General features: G+C 40.4%; 1 long non-coding RNA gene across 3 annotated transcripts in view; it reads left to right on the forward strand.

Moving 5' to 3' along the window:
* The window catches only part of LOC139046312 (uncharacterized), a 30,824-nt gene extending 17,714 nt beyond the window's left edge, over positions 1 to 13,110 (forward strand). For all 3 annotated transcript variants that reach the window (XR_011506159.1, XR_011506157.1, XR_011506158.1), the window contains one exon: positions 1,000 to 13,110. This is a non-coding gene — a long non-coding RNA (uncharacterized lncRNA). The remainder of the gene's footprint in view (positions 1 to 999) is intronic.
* Positions 13,111 to 17,930: the final 4,820 nt, after the last annotated feature.

The following is a 17,930-nucleotide window of genomic DNA, read 5'->3' on the forward strand; positions in this document are numbered from 1 at the left end:
CAACGAAACACTGGGCCACCTGCAGCGGAGCGCACGAACTTAACCACTTGACCACAGGGCCAGCCCCCTATTTCAACATCTTAAATTCAGCTTCCAGAGACTGAGGGCGACCTTTCCCCAGACACCACATTTTAAAATGTAGTGGGCTCTTTGATTTTGCAAACAAAATCTGGTAAGCAGTTAAATTACATTTTAATATTCCCAGCACTTAGCCAGGAAAAGATGCACACAGAATTGAAAAGCATCCTGAGTTTTTCTGTCATTTTTATTTAAATGCCCAGATTAGACCATAATTCATCTCAAAATGGCAGGAGGCCTCTTCATGCACTTCACACTTCAAAATGTCTTAGAAAATCATGTCAATTTTGGCAAGCCTCTTGCCATGCCAGAAACAACAGCAAATGCTTTTCTCCTTGAGTACCATCTATTGTGAATCAGATTATAAAAAAAATACACCTTGCTCTTTTATTTTGACTCTGTTTTGAGGATTTTATGGCATCTCTGCAGTAATTGATTTGTGTCACATTCCTGCATAAGTAGCATTCATTGTCCCACTTTTTAGAAGGGGGAATTGAAGCAGAGGTGTGGTAAAGCAACTTTCTTATGATCCTGGAGAAACTCACTCATTCATTCACTTGTTCTTTCAGTAACCATGTCTTGAGAACCAGCTATGCCCTGGTCACTAACCAGACCTTGAGGATACATAAGTGACTATCTCACAGGCCAGTCTCCAGATCTCTGGTAGAAGAGAGAGTCATTCTAATAAATGATTACAACATTCCACAATAAGTGCTGAGGTGGATAAAGGGGCCACAAAGAATCGCCCCTCAGCCAGCTTGTCTGTAAGAGAAGGCTTCCCACAAGAAGTGAAATATGAGTCAAATCTTGAAGGATGAGTAGGACCCCAACCATCCAAGGCCTGAGTGGCAAGAAGGGCTTTTACAGCAGAGGGAGCAGCATGCACAAGGCACAAAACAGCTTCGTGTTTTCTGGTTTTAGGTGGTTGGAGAAAAAGATGTATATGTGGGATTGAAAGAAGATAGACAAGAACGAGAACGAGAACAGTCTTACATGCCAATCACGGGACGTGGACTTCCTCCTGACACAGTGGGACGAAAACAGTATAGAGTGTGTTAGTTAGTACTCACTCACTTACTTAGTTCAGCCTAATTCAGGTTCATACAAATTCCCCCTTTCCCTGTCTTTAGTGGTCAAAGAGAGTATTGATCTATCTGAAGAAATATAAAATTATTAAAATCACTTTTTCAGATCCAAGGACCTCTTTGAACTGTCTAAAGTCATCCTGCATGCAAATGTGCATTTGCCTGGGTAGATTATCTAAAGCCTTCGTTGGATTTCTCAAGTGATCTAAAGCTCTAAAAAGTATAAGAATCACTACTCTGTTTATTTTATGAAAACTTTCAGCCCTTCCCAAAGTTGATTTTATCCAAGTAGAATTCTTTTATATTAATCTCTTGAAATTTACTGGTTGCTTGTTATCCATGTGGGTACCATATCATGTACCATTCTATTATTTCAAACAAAACAATTCTTCACATTTCCCAGCAGCAGGTTAATCCATGTTTGTTAACCAACTAAAACTGGACTTCTAATCTCAATTACTATTCTTTAGACCTATGGGATTTTCATACTTTCTATGTGAGAAGTTTGAGACAGAGGTACTATATTGGAGAAATACAGGTATTTGAATGTTGGGGGAAGCACAGATGATTTTCAAAAGTTAGAGTCATAATTCTATGGTGAGTTAGTTAAGATTATTTGGATTGAAATTAAGAGAAGAAACTCTACTAAATTTATTGGAAGGAGCGAGAAGCGTATTATGCTACCTAAGGTTAGAAAGGTAACAAGTAACAGTGAAGTAAAATCCGGGAACTTGAGCTTCATCATGACTTCCTGTATCTTTTCCCTTCTCTCTGCTGTTAGCTTCATACTCTCTCTCTCTGTCCGTCTCTATCTTTCTGGACAGATCAGCCTTTTCTCATTTCCAGTACACAGTGTGTAAAACCTGTGAGAGTTCCCACCTCTCACACAGAATGATCTCTGTTTGTATATCCCTCTGTCTTCATCTCTCACAAATCGTTCCAAAATCACTGAACAATGAGTGCATTGGTCCCTTTGCATTAGATACCCAGTCCTGCACTGTACACTTAGATATGGCTGTTCTCTCCCTAACCATATGGCTCGGCAGGAGGGAAAATTCCTGGAAAAGTGAAGTTGTGAAGATCAAACAATGGATGCCACTCTGTACATGGTAGGTGACAGAATGCCTGTCATGGCTGCCGGGACTAGGTTGTCCATTATTCTAAAAACATCTCTATTTTGCAGTAGACATGAGATTAGGATACCAAACTGAGCTAGACATAACCTCTACATCTCCTTATAGTTCTGTGTCTACCATTCACTGCCTGATCTCAGTAAGTCACTTCCACTCTCTGGGCCTCGTCTCCCTTAGTTAAATCAACAGGACAGACAGAACTAGAAGTTCTTTATGGTCCATTACAAGGAGCCCATGAGCCTAAGACAATGTCACGATTCTTCCAGTCATTCTTTGTGAAGAACCTCAGGCTCATTGTCCAGAGGTTTTTCCGTGGAGAAGTTATAAGCAATTCCTGAAGACCCTCCTCCATGAATCCCACTAGTATAGAACATCAAGAAAAGTCTCAACCAGTTAAAAAAAAACCTTTTCTTTGTGCAAATCAGAAATGCAAACTGATTAAAGTCATGATTTCACCCTTCTCTTAAAAAAATAGAAAGCGTTCAACACAGTAATTTACATCCTGGAAGGCTTCACAGATGTAGTCCTATAGCACTCAGGACTTGAAACCCATCCTCCAAGCTTTACAAAGCCAGACATTACAGTAAATCTCGCTAGCTGTATGGCCTCATCTTTGGCCAAGAGACTGGAGAAGATCTAGGTGGTGAATGTGTTGCCAGTGAGATAGTTGTGTTGTTTTGGTAGAAAACTCTAGAAGAGGATCTGCAGCCAGAAAACCCTACTGCTGAGACTTCAGCCCCCAAAGATCCCCGAAGCTCTTTGAAAATCAGGCCAGTCTCACAGCCTTTCCTGAACCCAGTGATGAAGAACGAGTCTGAAGAATCGGAGACATGGATCAAAAGGTTCAGGAAGCTAGAAGATGCCCTATACTTCTGTGATCTGAATAATGCAGGTGAAGTGCGAAGCTTAAAGCTAATATACTTCTGTTTGTGTTTTAGTCTGAAAGTGGAGATCTCATTTTCTTTCACTTGTTAACAAATACAATTTGCATATAACCCACGTGCCTGGCACTGTGCTGGGCGCAGTCAGGGAATACAAAGATGGATCAGATGTGTAACCTCCACCAGGTTGCTTAAAGTTTCTCTGTGTCTCTGGAGGAATCTACTTCCCCACCCGGGTCTAACCCACAGTCCAATCTTGCAATTCCCTTGATTGACATTTTCAGCATGCTTGCTAACAGACTGAACTCCAAACTTCTTAGCAAAGCAAAACCTGATCCTTGTCTACCTGACCAGTGTCTTCTCCTTCAGTTGCTATTCTCTCAGCATACCCTATCCTGTCAGAGTCAGCAACGTGCCTTCCTCAAATGTGATTTCTCCTGTGGCCATGCCCTCCATCTGAGCTGTCTGCCTCTCCTTTACCTACCTCACCCCCTCCCAACTCCCCGTCTTGTCCAACTGGCTAATTAATGCCTAAACATATTTTACGTTGGAACTCCACTCCACTCCTCTGAGACTCCACAGACAGATCTAGGCCAACCTTTATCTGACCACTTAGAGTTCATTAACATCCAGTATCATATTTAATATATTGTATTTTGTCAATCGAGGGCTTGTTACTATCTCACCAGTAGACTATATTCCCTTTTTATCCCCAGCATCTTGTGCAATTCTGTTCAACACTTTTTTTGAGGCAATAAGTAAATAAATAAATGTACATAAATAACTAAATCCAAGATGGGAGGTGATAAATGCCATTAGGGTGTGCTACGTGGGCATTCAGAGAAAGGAGGATCCTTCCCATAAGGTGATCAGGAAGTCTCTGGTAATATGGGACTGATCATTAGAGATCAAGCGCAGTTTGTATACAAAGGGATGAAATAGAGCGCCCTCTCTGGCAAAGGTGCAGGTTAGCCAAGCAAAGTGTTATGTATGAAGCTCAAGGCAAGGAGTTTGCTTTGTATAAAATGTAAGGACTATTAAGAAGAATATCAAACGATAGAAGATGGGACCAGATCCAGGAGGATCTTAGATGCCAGACCTGGAGATGAAGATTTCATTCAAAGATAGTGAGTAGTAGTGAGGGTTTCTAAGCAGGGGAGCGGTATGATCAAGTTGTACTCCAGAAAGTTGGTGTTTCTGTGCAGAATGAAGGAGAAATTGAAAGCAGGAAAAGGAGGAAGGAGGCTATCGGAGTGTCCAACTGAGAGAGAATGTAATCCAGAACCAGGTCAGAGGCCTGCAGAAGGGAGGAGCACATACAAAAGCACATGGGCTGAAATTGTTGTACTTAATCACACGCTGTGTTTTGTGAAGACTTAGTGTCCCCTATGTGGCTCTGGAAACACGAAACTTGTAGAAACAGAGATAAGAGTGGTGGTTTTCAGGGGACTGGGAGAGATGTTTAAAGGGTACAAACTTTCAGTTTTCAGATGAATAAGTTCTGAGGATCTAGTGTACAGCATGGTGAGGCTAGTTAATGTAGGGGAGGAAGACACTTCCTCTTCCCAAATGTGGGTTCGTCTGGCCGGAGAACGAATTAAGTTCACCTGAGACAGAATAGCAAGAGAAAATTAAACAAAGATTTATGAGGAGCCATGGCCCGGGGCCTGTCTTCCCGAAGGAAGAAAGGGCACCGAAGAAGTGGGGTGCACAGAGTGGTTATATATCCCCAAACAGGGTGTTTCACGTATGATTGAAATGTCCCTTTTACAACAGTCACGAGCCTGCTCTGTCAGCACAGCGCTTGATGGAGGCAGATATTTCTGCTGTCTCAGTGAATGCCGTGGGGTGGCAGGTGTGTTGTCTCGGGCTGGGGGATCACAGATGAGCGCAGCAATCAGTTCCTTGCCTACAGAGAGGGAGGCACCTTTACAGATAGAGATTTACCTTACAGATGTAAATGTGTCCTAACAAAGGGCAAATTCCATTCCTCAGAGCCTCCTTCCCTGTCCCATTTTATCAAAAGCAATCAGCCTCAAATAATCCTGATGCCAAAGAGACATATCTGGGGGTGGCCAATTTCAGGTCCCTACAGTCTCGCCTTTGAAACTAAAAGTTTCACAATCCAGAAGCTGAGTGGTAGATTGTTTCATCTCACTGAACACATTTCTTAGTCCTGGTAATAGATCAGTCTAGTTAAATTCATTTTAGAAGGTGGCGACGCAGGTGGGCTCCCAAAGTTAGGCCTTTATTTTGGAAGCAAGCAATCAGGTGTTTAAGAAGTATTTCTATGGAAATAAAAAGAAAAACAAGGTTAATGGTTGGAGCAAATTATAAACTAGTTCCTGAGTCCAGGAGGCAGCCAGTCAAGAAGACTTCTGGATGTCAGAGTGAAGCATCTTTAGCAGCTTGAAATGTCTCTGATGATGTCGTCAGGCATTCAGATATCTTTCTGAGTGGCTTACAGCTTACACAGCAGCAGACAGGAATCTCTCAAGTTTTTATCAAGTCGTTCAGCTTTAGTTTGCAAGGCTTCAGGAAAAAGAGCAGGTTCAAATCTCAATGATTCCAAATGAAAATGAGGAAAAGATTGAAAACATTAGTTTGGAGATTTGTAAGCAGATATTGCAGCAGAAGAATTCAGGATCCAGTCCAGTTCACAGGTGGAAAAAAACCCTCAAAGACAGTTAACAAAACTAGGATCTAACATCCACAAATGTGTCTTATAGCTTTTCACTGAAACATAGTTCTTCTCTCTAAAATCACCCTCATTTTTACCAAAGATAGCCAAATTAAGACTAATTCGTTTGCAAAATAAGTTTAGTTTCAAGAAACTTGGCCCAATTATTTACATAAGTGCAGCACGAATAGCAGTTGATCACATAGGCTCTTAAATCTGCTTTGCTGAAGTTTTTTCTGAGGAATCTCAGATTGAACTTTAAAGACCTCTCGAGGCCAGGAAAGCCACGCCAAGGACTTGCTGTCAGATTTTGCCTGCAGTACCTACAGATTTGGGTGGACTCCTCTCTTCTTGAGGTCCCCCAAAATATTCCAAGTTTCCTTACATCTGCCAGATAAGCAAGCTTCCTTACTTACCGGGTAAGAGTGCCAGAATCTCTGTAAACAAGATACCAGGCCCATATTTCCAAGTGGCTTTATTTCCAGAAAGTCAACCCTCTTCCTCAAAGGCAGTATTGTCATATCCGAGTCTGTATGTTTCTCTCAAATATGACATTCCAGTCAAAGCCTTGGTAATACAACCAATGTCCTGTTATAAGGAGAACAGATTCCTATTGAACTTATGCAAATACCTGTATTGCCATGAAATAACCATACTCACAAAGGGTTTCCCAATTCTGGAGGGATCAGGTAGGGAGAAAAAGATAAATGTTTCAGTTTTGCTCACAAAGGTATAATTTCACCAAATTGGTAAGTCATAGTTAGCATAAGAGAAAAAGAGAGAAAGATCTCCTTGAATCTGAGAAAACAAAGCAACACATCAAAAGCAATATTCCAAACAAAAGTCGTAAAAAAATTATAATCATCCTCAGTTCATTCAGTCCTATACATCATTTCTTGATCTTAATCTTCTGTTAGCAGTTTTATGGGGTCTTCAGTTTCTCCACTAGATTTCTGTACTTTCTTACCCAGTTCAGTTCTATGATCTGAAAGTTTGTCAGAAACCTGTATTCCAGAGTATGTATCAGAGTCCTTTTTATGAATCCCTCTGAAGATGAGACATATTTGTAAAAGCAAAAGGCATCAGAGTAAAACAACTGACTGTAAATAACAAAAGACTTAAAAATGACAATTGACAGAGAAACTTGGTTATTTCTGTGATATACACCTTAAAATAATATTTAGAATTATGGCTGATAGCCAGGACAGATCAGAATTTAGGAATGTTATGTAATTTTCAAAACACTTATGTCAATAACATTTACCCACATAATACTAGCTAAGAAAGATTGTCATCACTTATATGACAATGCTTCCAATGTAATTTAACAGACCAATAAGCCTAATTAGTTTAGAATCTTCCACCTTACAGGAAGAGAGAGCAAATTTCTCTGTGAAGTCCCCGTAGCCCTCTGAAAATCCCCAGAGAAATCCTCTTCCTTCATCCAGGTCAAAAGAAAGCCTTTATTCAGGACTTGAATATTTTTGAGGAAGAAGCTTGTCAAACATATCAAAGGTTTTAAAACATTTGTGAAACAATGCTCAGGTATCAACAGCAAAAAAAATAAATAAATAAATAAACCTTAATAGAGAGACCTCTGTCTTTTTGCATAGGAGATTATCTTAACCAAACATAGATCTTCTTCTGGAAACTTACTCAGAAGGAAAAACCTTTTATAATTCCTTTATCAAGAGCAGACTAAGAGTTTAAGAAAATTATCCTTTTTAGAGAGAAAGTCAAATTCTAATTCTTGTACAAGTTTACTTTTTCATATTAAAACCCATTTACCTAATTAGATTCATTTCAATCTTAACCAACTTGACCAGGTACAAAACCCTTTTCAGAATTTCTATAACTTTGTTTTATATTCAGAATTTGTCCCATGCTTTCTTTCTTACTTTCTAGTACTTTAGGACAAATTTATCTTTCTTAATCCAACAAAATATTTCCATTCTTTATACCGTCTTTACTAAAAACACACATTTTACTTTCCTTGAATACAGAGCATTTTCCTTATTAATTTCCAGTAGCTTTAATTACATGTGTTAATTAGACTTTTAACCCTTACAGACCATAGTAAAAAGCTAAAAACTAAGCAATTAAGAATTGTCTTTTATACCAGCATTCTAAACACTTCATAATTTCTAGAAACATGCCACTTCACAATAAAACACAAGGCATACTTTCTAATAGACCCAAATGTTTTTAGCCTCTTTGCAATAAGAAGCCAAAAGTAGATAAACTTACATTTAATAATTAATGTCTAATATCTTATTTGGAAATGATCTAGTTACTCAACGAATTTTATCATTTAAATTAACCTAGCAAAACGTCAAAATTTCGTTACCAAAGATTTTGGAAGTTATTTTAAATACACATACCATAAACTACAATTATTGCTAAAAATGTTATCTATAAACTCTTATTTCATTTATATCTAAACCATTTGTTCCCAACAATTATGTTTAGATTACCCACAAAAACTTTGAGACATTAGACAAACGGCTATCATTTAAAGTTATTATGCTGACAAATTTCTAACAGAAAACATGAATTTTTTGACTAGTGAACCCAGGCTGCATGTTTGCATCACATCCAAATACTGACAGCTCTTTAGGACACGCCTTTTCAATCAAACCAACAAACTTAAACTTTCATTAACCAAAGATTAATCCATATCATCTTAATTTAAAAGACATTGGGTTAATTTCCATTGTATTTAGAATTTATGTAAGCGCTGACTTTAATCCAATTAAACAGAGCTCTTAGTTTAGGCCATATCACCCGGGGTAAAAATATCACACACACATAGACACACACAGACACAGTGCTTCCACAGCCATTGTTTTAAAAATCACTCCATGAATCTGGTACAATACAAAACTCCCTAGTTATGAATCCGAATTTTGTTCTGAGCCTTTTTACTAATATTTCTGGAGAAGACACTCAAGACGCTAGATTGTTTTCCTCAGCAAGGGCACACTTATGACCTTTCCCCTCTTTTTATTTTTTCCTTCATTCTTAGGATTAGTGATGGTCTAGATAGTAGTTCCTGGAGAGGGGAGATGATAATCCTTTTGAGATAAAGGAACTGGGTGGAATCTGAACTGCCTCTAGAGCTGTATGTCCAGTCTTGCAAGGATTTTCCAAGGACAGTTGGAAGTTACTGGGCTTAACTTAATGACATTCTAGATTGACCTGCCTGTCCAACTACAGGCAGTCACAAAGGGACAGAGAAACTCCTCAAGTTTTCTCCAAGCTGGAGTTTCTGGGGCATAAGCCATCCAACTGAAAGCGTTTCCAACTTTAAAATGCACCCAGGGGGTAAGTCTCTTAGGATGTTTGAGGCATTCCTCATGGTGGTAAAGCTGGTGTCCAATTGACAAGGCCAGAGAAAGGGTGCAAAGGCGCCTGACTGCAGGCATCAACATAGTTATAAGATCTAGTCAAATCCCACTTAGCCCAGGGCACTTAGTCCCTGAGGCAGCACAGGTGAGCCAGGCAGGGAAGCAGGAGGCAAAGGCCTGGAGAACAATGGAAAAGAGATCAGGCCTCACCCTCATGGCCTCTTCCCCAAGGGTTATCGAGATAGAGGTCACACAGCAGTTCCCATGCTGGGGCACACAGCACCATCAGGACAGTTGACAGAATAAACCACAGGTCTCCTATTGTCATAACCAATTCAGTAGGCACCTAAAATGCTTAACAAGTCAATCGCCAAGAGAGGGCACCCCACGTGGTTGCCGGGGTGATCAGGCCCAGAAACCAGAGTGGGGGCTCCCAGAGGTGGAGCCTTTCACACTTTAAAGATTTCTTTGTTTCTCAATTGCAAAGCTCAAAAGGAGCCCAAAAATGGTCACTGTCACTTTAAGAGAGAGGAAAGAAATGGGTCCATTACCTTGAAAATCTCCCGAACCTAGGGCAGCATCCTACTTGTTCTGCCTGTGGGGTTCCTATAGCAAGGGACGATGGGGCGCATCCCTCTGCATTGCATCCCTTGTACACCTTCCCTATTATGCCTGGCAGTCATTAAGTGCCAGGTGAGTTGTCCCCAGGATCAAAGAACAGAGAAAAACAGTGAAGAATTTTTCCTCCGGTCTGGGGGACATTCTACCCAATTGCGTCCTGGAGCCGTTCTCCCAAGAAGGGGTTCCCATACTCAACCAAAGGTTAGAGTTTGGTACTTGCCTTGAACCGGAGTCCCGATTGGGACTTGCAGTTCAGAGAGAGATCAGGTGCCAGAGGAAGGGATCCCAATCCAGCCTTAGGAAAAGAAACCTTCCACGGGAGTCTTGGAGATTGGCGGCCGTCCTAATGACTTAAGTGGCCGACCCGTGCCCATGTAAAATTTGTCTATTACAGATAGAGTCAGGAAGGAATGGATTAATTCATTGTCCATCACCCTCAGGCTTAAGGTACTGATTCTCTTCAGGCTGAATGCCACAATTTGCCCCATAGAGTAGCCATGGGCAAGCAAACATGGATTCATACAGCTATCCCAGAAAGTTCCCGATGGAGCAGTGAATTTAGATCCATCCTTGAAAAAGAGAAAGGCACAAGGAAAACTAGAACTTCAGCTCCCAAGCTGGTGAAGCAAGCTGGCTCAGCAGCCAAAGAGTCAAAAGAAAGACTTCCTAGGCTCAAGGCCTGGAAGTAGCACTCCTCTATTCAAATAGCGTGGGGACAGGGCCTATGGGCAGTGAAGAGCTGCAGCATGACAGCAGGACCCATGGCCAGGACTTAACAGGTCTTAGTCTTATAATATTGCATAAGGAAGCATTCCCAGAAAGACGTTTTAAAACATACTCAAGCAAAGTTGGTATAACCTCTCCATAAAAAGATAATCAGCTCAAGCATTCCAACCTTTATAATCTTAACACATAGACCTTTATATTTCACCAGTTCAATTATAACCTGAGTCAGGGTTTAAACCTAGTTGCCATTTTCTTGTGTTTCCTTTTCAATTTGGCTTTTTTTTTACAGATACCAATTAAGAATTATGATGAGAGCTCTCACAATTTTTTTCCCCAATTTAGAAGTTTTCCGAATTTAAATGATCCATCGTCTGGCTGATTTGACGAGTAGGATCTTAACAGCGACTCAACCAAAGCTTAACCAAGGACAAAGAGGCACCCCCAAAAGAGATCCAGAAAGTTCACTCCCAAAAATAGCCTAAGAAAGTAAAGGCAAACAACAAATGTTGAGACGACAAAGGCCCCTTATGAAAGCAGTTGGGACCTCTTATGACAAACTTCCCTGAGAGCTTACACAGCCAGACAAAGAGAGCCAAGCTCTCAAGATAAACTTTCCCAGAGCCCCAGTCTATGTGACTGGCTGCCAAGATGCGTGCCGGTACATGCATCCTCCAATGGCAGAGACCAGAAAGGTCACAAAGCCAAGCTCTCAAGACATAGAACAAGACAAAAAACCCAGACAACAGTCTTATAGAGATGCCTGTGTTGTATGACAAACAAAAAGACAGAGACAAGGAAAAGTCTATCTCTGGGAGGAAAAGGATCTACAACCAGTGAGTGCTCAAATCCTAGAGTCGCTGAATCCGAGAAGCTAGCCCCACCAACATTTTCTCCTGTTAATCTAAATTTAGAAGAGCAAAAACCTCACCACTCTTGCTTCCTTTGGACTCTGCAGGCAGAGATCTGGGAGACTGATGTGGTAAGAACTCTTACCTCTTGCCGGCTCTCATCAGGGGTCCGGGATCTCTCAGCTGCAGCAGTCCAGGAGCAAGCAGTGTCCAGCCAGGGAAATTTCAGCCTGCTGACTATGCCAAAACTGTAGGGGAGGAGGACATCACCTCTCCACAAATGGGGGTTCGTCTGGCTGGAGAACGAATTAAATTCACATGAGACAGAATAGCAAGAGAAAATTAAACAAAGCTTTATGAGGAACCATGGCCTGGGGCCTTTATTCCCGAAGGAAGAAAGGGCACCCAAGTAGTGGGGTGCCAGAGTGGTTATATACCCCCAAACGGGGTGTTTCACATGTGATTGAAATGTCCCTCCCACAATAGTCACAAGATTGTCCTGTCCGCACAGTGCTTGATGGACACAGCAGGTAGTGGTCTGCTGTCTCAGAGGGCGTAGCTGGAGGCAAGTCGGTTGTCTGGAGCTGGGCGGTCACAGGTGAGCTCAGCAATCAGTTCCTAGCCTAAGGAAAGATGCTTAATCATTAAGAAATGCCAGCGTTGGGAGGGGGAGGGAAGTTAGTTACAGGAGGTTACCAGACTAGCACAATAAAATGAAGATTTTAAGTCTTTGTCTGTGGTATTGATTAAGAGTTTTTAGAGAGAAGATCATCTCCTTTCTTCTTCCTGGTACAGAAAGGGAGGCACCTTTACAGATAGAGATTTACCTTACAGATGTAAATGTGTCCTAACAAAGGGCAAGTTCCACTCCTCAGAGCCTCCTTCCCTGTCCCACTTTATCAAAAGCAATCAGCCTCAAATAATCCTGATGCCAAAGAGACATATCTTGGGGTGGCCAATTCCAGGTCCCCACAATAACAAAAGAAAATCAAAAGAGACGTGGGAAATCAAGCTTCTGAAACGGCCTGAATCAGTTCCCGAATTTGCAGCCTTTCCTCCAGACTCCCGTTGGCTTCGTGCTGTGATTGCAATTGCTTAACAAAGGGGGTATCCCAAGCCAGATTGCTAAGGCGAAAAGAAAGAAAGAAAGAGAGAAAGGAAAAAAAAAACTGGGAAAACAAGTTTTTTCACCATGGTCTGCTATGACAACACCAAAATCAAATCTAAGGAAAATCTTTGTTCTATATGTCTGTCTGTCTGTATCTATATATGTTACAAATGTGTGATACTTTACCTCCAGATGGTACAATTTCTAAAGAGCTCTATTCCATTGACTTAAAGTAAGGGCTTACAAAAAAGTTTCTCTAAGAAGTTTTAACCCAAATGTCTTTCAAGTTAACATGACATAGATTAATCCTTGCTTAATGAAAGTTTAAGTTGTTGGTTTGATTGAAAAGGCATGCCCTCAAGAGTTGTAGGTATTTGCATATGATGCAGGCATGCAAGCCTGTGTTTACTAGTCAAATAAGTGCATGTTGTCTGTTAGAAATTCGTCAGGAAAATAACAGCTATAAATGATCAGTTTTGTCTGATGTCTCATGAGGTTTCCATAGGTAATCTGAACATAATTGTTGGAAACAAATGATTTAAATAGATAAAAGTGGATACAATAACTGTTTTATGGTCTGTATACTTGGGAAAAAAAACAGCTTTGAAATTCTTTTTGGTAACAATCTTGAGTTTTGCCAAGTTAAGTTAAATGATAAAAAATCTGAGTATCTGGGTCATTTTCGGATTGGATAGAACACTGAAACATTATTGCTAAACCTATCTAAGTTTATCTACTTTTGCCTTCTTATTGCAGAGAGGCTAAAAGTCTTTGGGTCTTTTACTGTAAAGTGTGGGGTGTTTCAAGAAATTATGAAAAGTGCTTAGAATGCTGATATAAAAGACAATTCATAATTGCTTACCATTTTCGTGTTTCCTACGGTTTGTTAAAGGTGAAAGAGTTCTAATATATGTGATTAAAGCTGCTAGAAATTAATAAGAAAAACAGTTCTGTACTTAAGGAAAGTAAGGTGTAAATTTTTAGTAAAGAGTGTATGAAGAATGGAATATTTTTGTTTGATGGGTTAAGAAAAGATAAACTGGTCCTAAAGTACTAGGTGGAAAAAAAAAAACGAAAGACTTTGGGACAAATTCTGAAGGCAAAAAGAAAGTTGCACAAAGTCTGTGAAGGAGAAATTCTGAAAGGAGTTTTATGCCTGGTGAAGTTGGCTAAGATTGAAATGAATCTAATTAAGTAAATGGGTTTTAATATGAAAAAGTAAAGTGGTACAGAAGTTAAAATTTGGTTGTCTCTCAAAGGATAATTGTCTTGAACTTTTGGTCTGCTCTTGATAAAGAGGTTATAAAAGGTGTTCCTTTGAGTAAGTCTACCTAAAAGACAAATCCGTTTTGTTAGTATAATGACTGAGGTCATGCTTAAGACTTTTGATTGTTTCTGTTGTTTCTTTAAATGGATACCTGAGCATTGTCTGACAGTGACCGTTGTTTGAACAAGTGTTTTCAAATCTTTTGATATTTTTGACAAGCTTCTCCCTAAAGAATATTCAAGTCCCGAATGAAGGCTGTCTTTTAACCTGGTAGAAGGGGGAGGATTTCTCTGGGGATTTTCAGACGGCCCCTGGGACTTCAGAGAGACATTTGCTCTTCCTTCCTGTAAGGTGGAAGATTCTAAACTAATTAGGATTCCTTGGTAGGTTAATTTACATTGGAAGCATTATCAGATAAGCGATGATAATCTTTCCTAAGTGGTATTTGTGGGTAAATATTACTGATATAAGTGTTTTGAAAATTAGCTGACATTCCTAAAATTCTGATCTGTCCTGGCTATCAGCCATAATTCTATTATTTTAAGGTGTTGTATATCAGAGATAATAAGTTTCTCTGTCAATTGTCATTTTTAAGTCTTTTGTTGTCTACAGTCGGTTGTTTGACTCTGATGCTTTTTGCTTTTGCAAATACTTCTCATCTTCAGAGACATTCATGGAAAAGACTCTGACACTTACTCTGGATTACAGTTTTCTGATAAACTTTCAGATCACATAACTGGACTGGGTAAGAAATTACAGAAATCTACTGGAGAAACGGATAACCTCATAGATCTTCCTAACAGGAGCTTAAGCTCAGTAATCAATTATACAGGACTGTGTGAACTGATGAGGATGACTATAACTTTTTATGACTTTTATTTGAAATATTGTGTATTCTTTTGATGTTTTGTTTTGTTTTGTTTACTCAGATTTAAGGAAATCTTTTCTATTTTGCTAACTATGACTTACAGCAATTTAGTGATAGTATGCCTTTAAGAGCAAAACTGAAACATTTATCTTTTTCTCCCTACCTGATCCCTCCAGAATTGGGAAACCCTTTGTGAGTATGGTTATTTCATGGCAATACAGGTATTTGCATAAGTTCAATAGGAATCTGTTCTCCTTATAACAGGACATTGGTTGTATTACCAAGGCTTTGACTGGAATGTCATATTTGAGAGAAACATACAGACTCGGATATGACAATACTGCCTTTGAGGAAGAGGGTTGACTTTCTGGAAATAAAGCCACTTGGAAATATGGGCCTGGTATCTTGTTTACAGAGATTCTGGCACTCTTACCCGGTAAGTAAGGAAGCTTGCTTATCTGGCAGATGTAAGGAAACTTGGAATATTTTGGGGGACCTCAAGAAGAGAGGAGTCCACCCAAATCTGTAGGTACTGCAGGCAAAATCTGACAGCAAGTCCTTGGCGTGGCTTTCCTGGCCTCGAGAGGTCTTTAAAGTTCAATCTGAGATTCCTCAGAAAAAACTTCAGCAAAGCAGATTTAAGAGCCTATGTGATCAACTGCTATTCGTGCTGCACTTATGTAAATAATTGGGCCAAGTTTCTTGAAACTAAACTTATTTTGCAAACGAATTAGTCTTAATTTGGCTATCTTTGGTAAAAATGAGGGTGATTTTAGAGAGAAGAACTATGTTTCAGTGAAAAGCTATAAGACACATTTGTGGATGTTAGATCCTAGTTTTGTTAACTGTCTTTGAGGGTTTTTTTCCACCTGTGAACTGGACTGGATCCTGAATTCTTCTGCTGCAATATCTGCTTACAAATCTCCAAACTAATGTTTTCAATCTTTTCCTCATTTTCATTTGGAATCATTGAGATTTGAACCTGCTCTTTTTCCTGAAGCCTTGCAAACTAAAGCTGAACGACTTGATAAAAACTTGAGAGATTCCTGTCTGCTGCTGTGTAAGCTGTAAGCCACTCAGAAAGATATCTGAATGCCTGACGACATCATCAGAGACATTTCAAGCTGCTAAAGATGCTTCACTCTGACATCCAGAAGTCTTCTTGACTGGCTGCCTCCTGGACTCAGGAACTAGTTTATAATTTGCTCCAACCATTAACCTTGTTTTTCTTTTTATTTCCATAGAAATACTTCTTAAACACCTGATTGCTTGCTTCCAAAATAAAGGCCTAACTTTGGGAGCCCACCTGCGTCGCCACCTTCTAAAATGAATTTAACTAGACTGATCTATTACCAGGACTAAGAAATGTGTTCAGTGAGATGAAACAATCTACCACTCAGCTTCTGGATTGTGAAACTTTTAGTTTCAAAGGCGAGACTGTAGGGACCTGAAATTGGCCACCCCCAGATATGTCTCTTTGGCATCAGGATTATTTGAGGCTGATTGCTTTTGATAAAATGGGACAGGGAAGGAGGCTCTGAGGAATGGAATTTGCCCTTTGTTAGGACACATTTACATCTGTAAGGTAAATCTCTATCTGTAAAGGTGCCTCCCTCTCTGTAGGCAAGGAACTGATTGCTGCGCTCATCTGTGATCCCCCAGCCCGAGACAACACACCTGCCACCCCACGGCATTCACTGAGACAGCAGAAATATCTGCCTCCATCAAGCGCTGTGCTGACAGAGCAGGCTCGTGACTGTTGTAAAAGGGACATTTCAATCATACGTGAAACACCCTGTTTGGGGATATATAACCACTCTGTGCACCCCACTTCTTCGGTGCCCTTTCTTCCTTCGGGAAGACAGGCCCCGGGCCATGGCTCCTCATAAATCTTTGTTTAATTTTCTCTTGCTATTCTGTCTCAGGTGAACTTAATTCGTTCTCCGGCCAGACGAACCCACATTTGGGAAGAGGAAGTGTCTTCCTCCCCTACATTAACTAGCCTCACCATGCTGTACACTAGATCCTCAGAACTTATTCATCTGAAAACTGAAAGTTTGTACCCTTTAAACATCTCTCCCAGTCCCCTGAAAACCACCACTCTTATCTCTGTTTCTACAAGTTTCGTGTTTCCAGAGCCACATAGGGGACACTAAGTCTTCACAAAACACAGCGTGTGATTAAGTACAACAATTTCAGCCCATGTGCTTTTGTATGTGCTCCTCCCTTCTGCAGGCCTCTGACCTGGTTCTGGATTACATTCTCTCTCAGTTGGACACTCCGATAGCCTCCTTCCTCCTTTTCCTGCTTTCAATTTCTCCTTCATTCTGCACAGAAACACCAACTTTCTGGAGTACAACTTGATCATACCGCTCCCCTGCTTAGAAACCCTCACTACTACTCACTATCTTTGAATGAAATCTTCATCTCCAGGTCTGGCATCTAAGATCCTCCTGGATCTGGTCCCATCTTCTATCGTTTGATATTCTTCTTAATAGTCCTTACATTTTATACAAAGCAAACTCCTTGCCTTGAGCTTCATACATAACACTTTGCTTGGCTAACCTGCACCTTTGCCAGAGAGGGCGCTCTATTTCATCCCTTTGTATACAAACTGCGCTTGATCTCTAATGATCAGTCCCATATTACCAGAGACTTCCTGATCACCTTATGGGAAGGATCCTCCTTTCTCTGAATGCCCACGTAGCACACCCTAATGGCATTTATCACCTCCCATCTTGGATTTAGTTATTTATGTACATTTATTTATTTACTTATTGCCTCAAAAAAAGTGTTGAACAGAATTGCACAAGATGCTGGGGATAAAAAGGGAATATAGTCTACTGGTGAGATAGTAACAAGCCCTCGATTGACAAAATACAATATATTAAATATGATACTGGATGTTAATGAACTCTAAGTGGTCAGATAAAGGTTGGCCTAGATCTGTCTGTGGAGTCTCAGAGGAGTGGAGTGGAGTTCCAACGTAAAATATGTTTAGGCATTAATTAGCCAGTTGGACAAGACGGGGAGTTGGGAGGGGGTGAGGTAGGTAAAGGAGAGGCAGACAGCTCAGATGGAGGGCATGGCCACAGGAGAAATCACATTTGAGGAAGGCACGTTGCTGACTCTGACAGGATAGGGTATGCTGAGAGAATAGCAACTGAAGGAGAAGACACTGGTCAGGTAGACAAGGATCAGGTTTTGCTTTGCTAAGAAGTTTGGAGTTCAGTCTGTTAGCAAGCATGCTGAAAATGTCAATCAAGGGAATTGCAAGATTGGACTGTG

Source organism: Equus asinus, chromosome 10 (assembly GCF_041296235.1).
Source record: "Equus asinus isolate D_3611 breed Donkey chromosome 10, EquAss-T2T_v2, whole genome shotgun sequence".
In the NCBI taxonomy this organism is placed as follows: domain Eukaryota; kingdom Metazoa; phylum Chordata; class Mammalia; order Perissodactyla; family Equidae; genus Equus; species Equus asinus.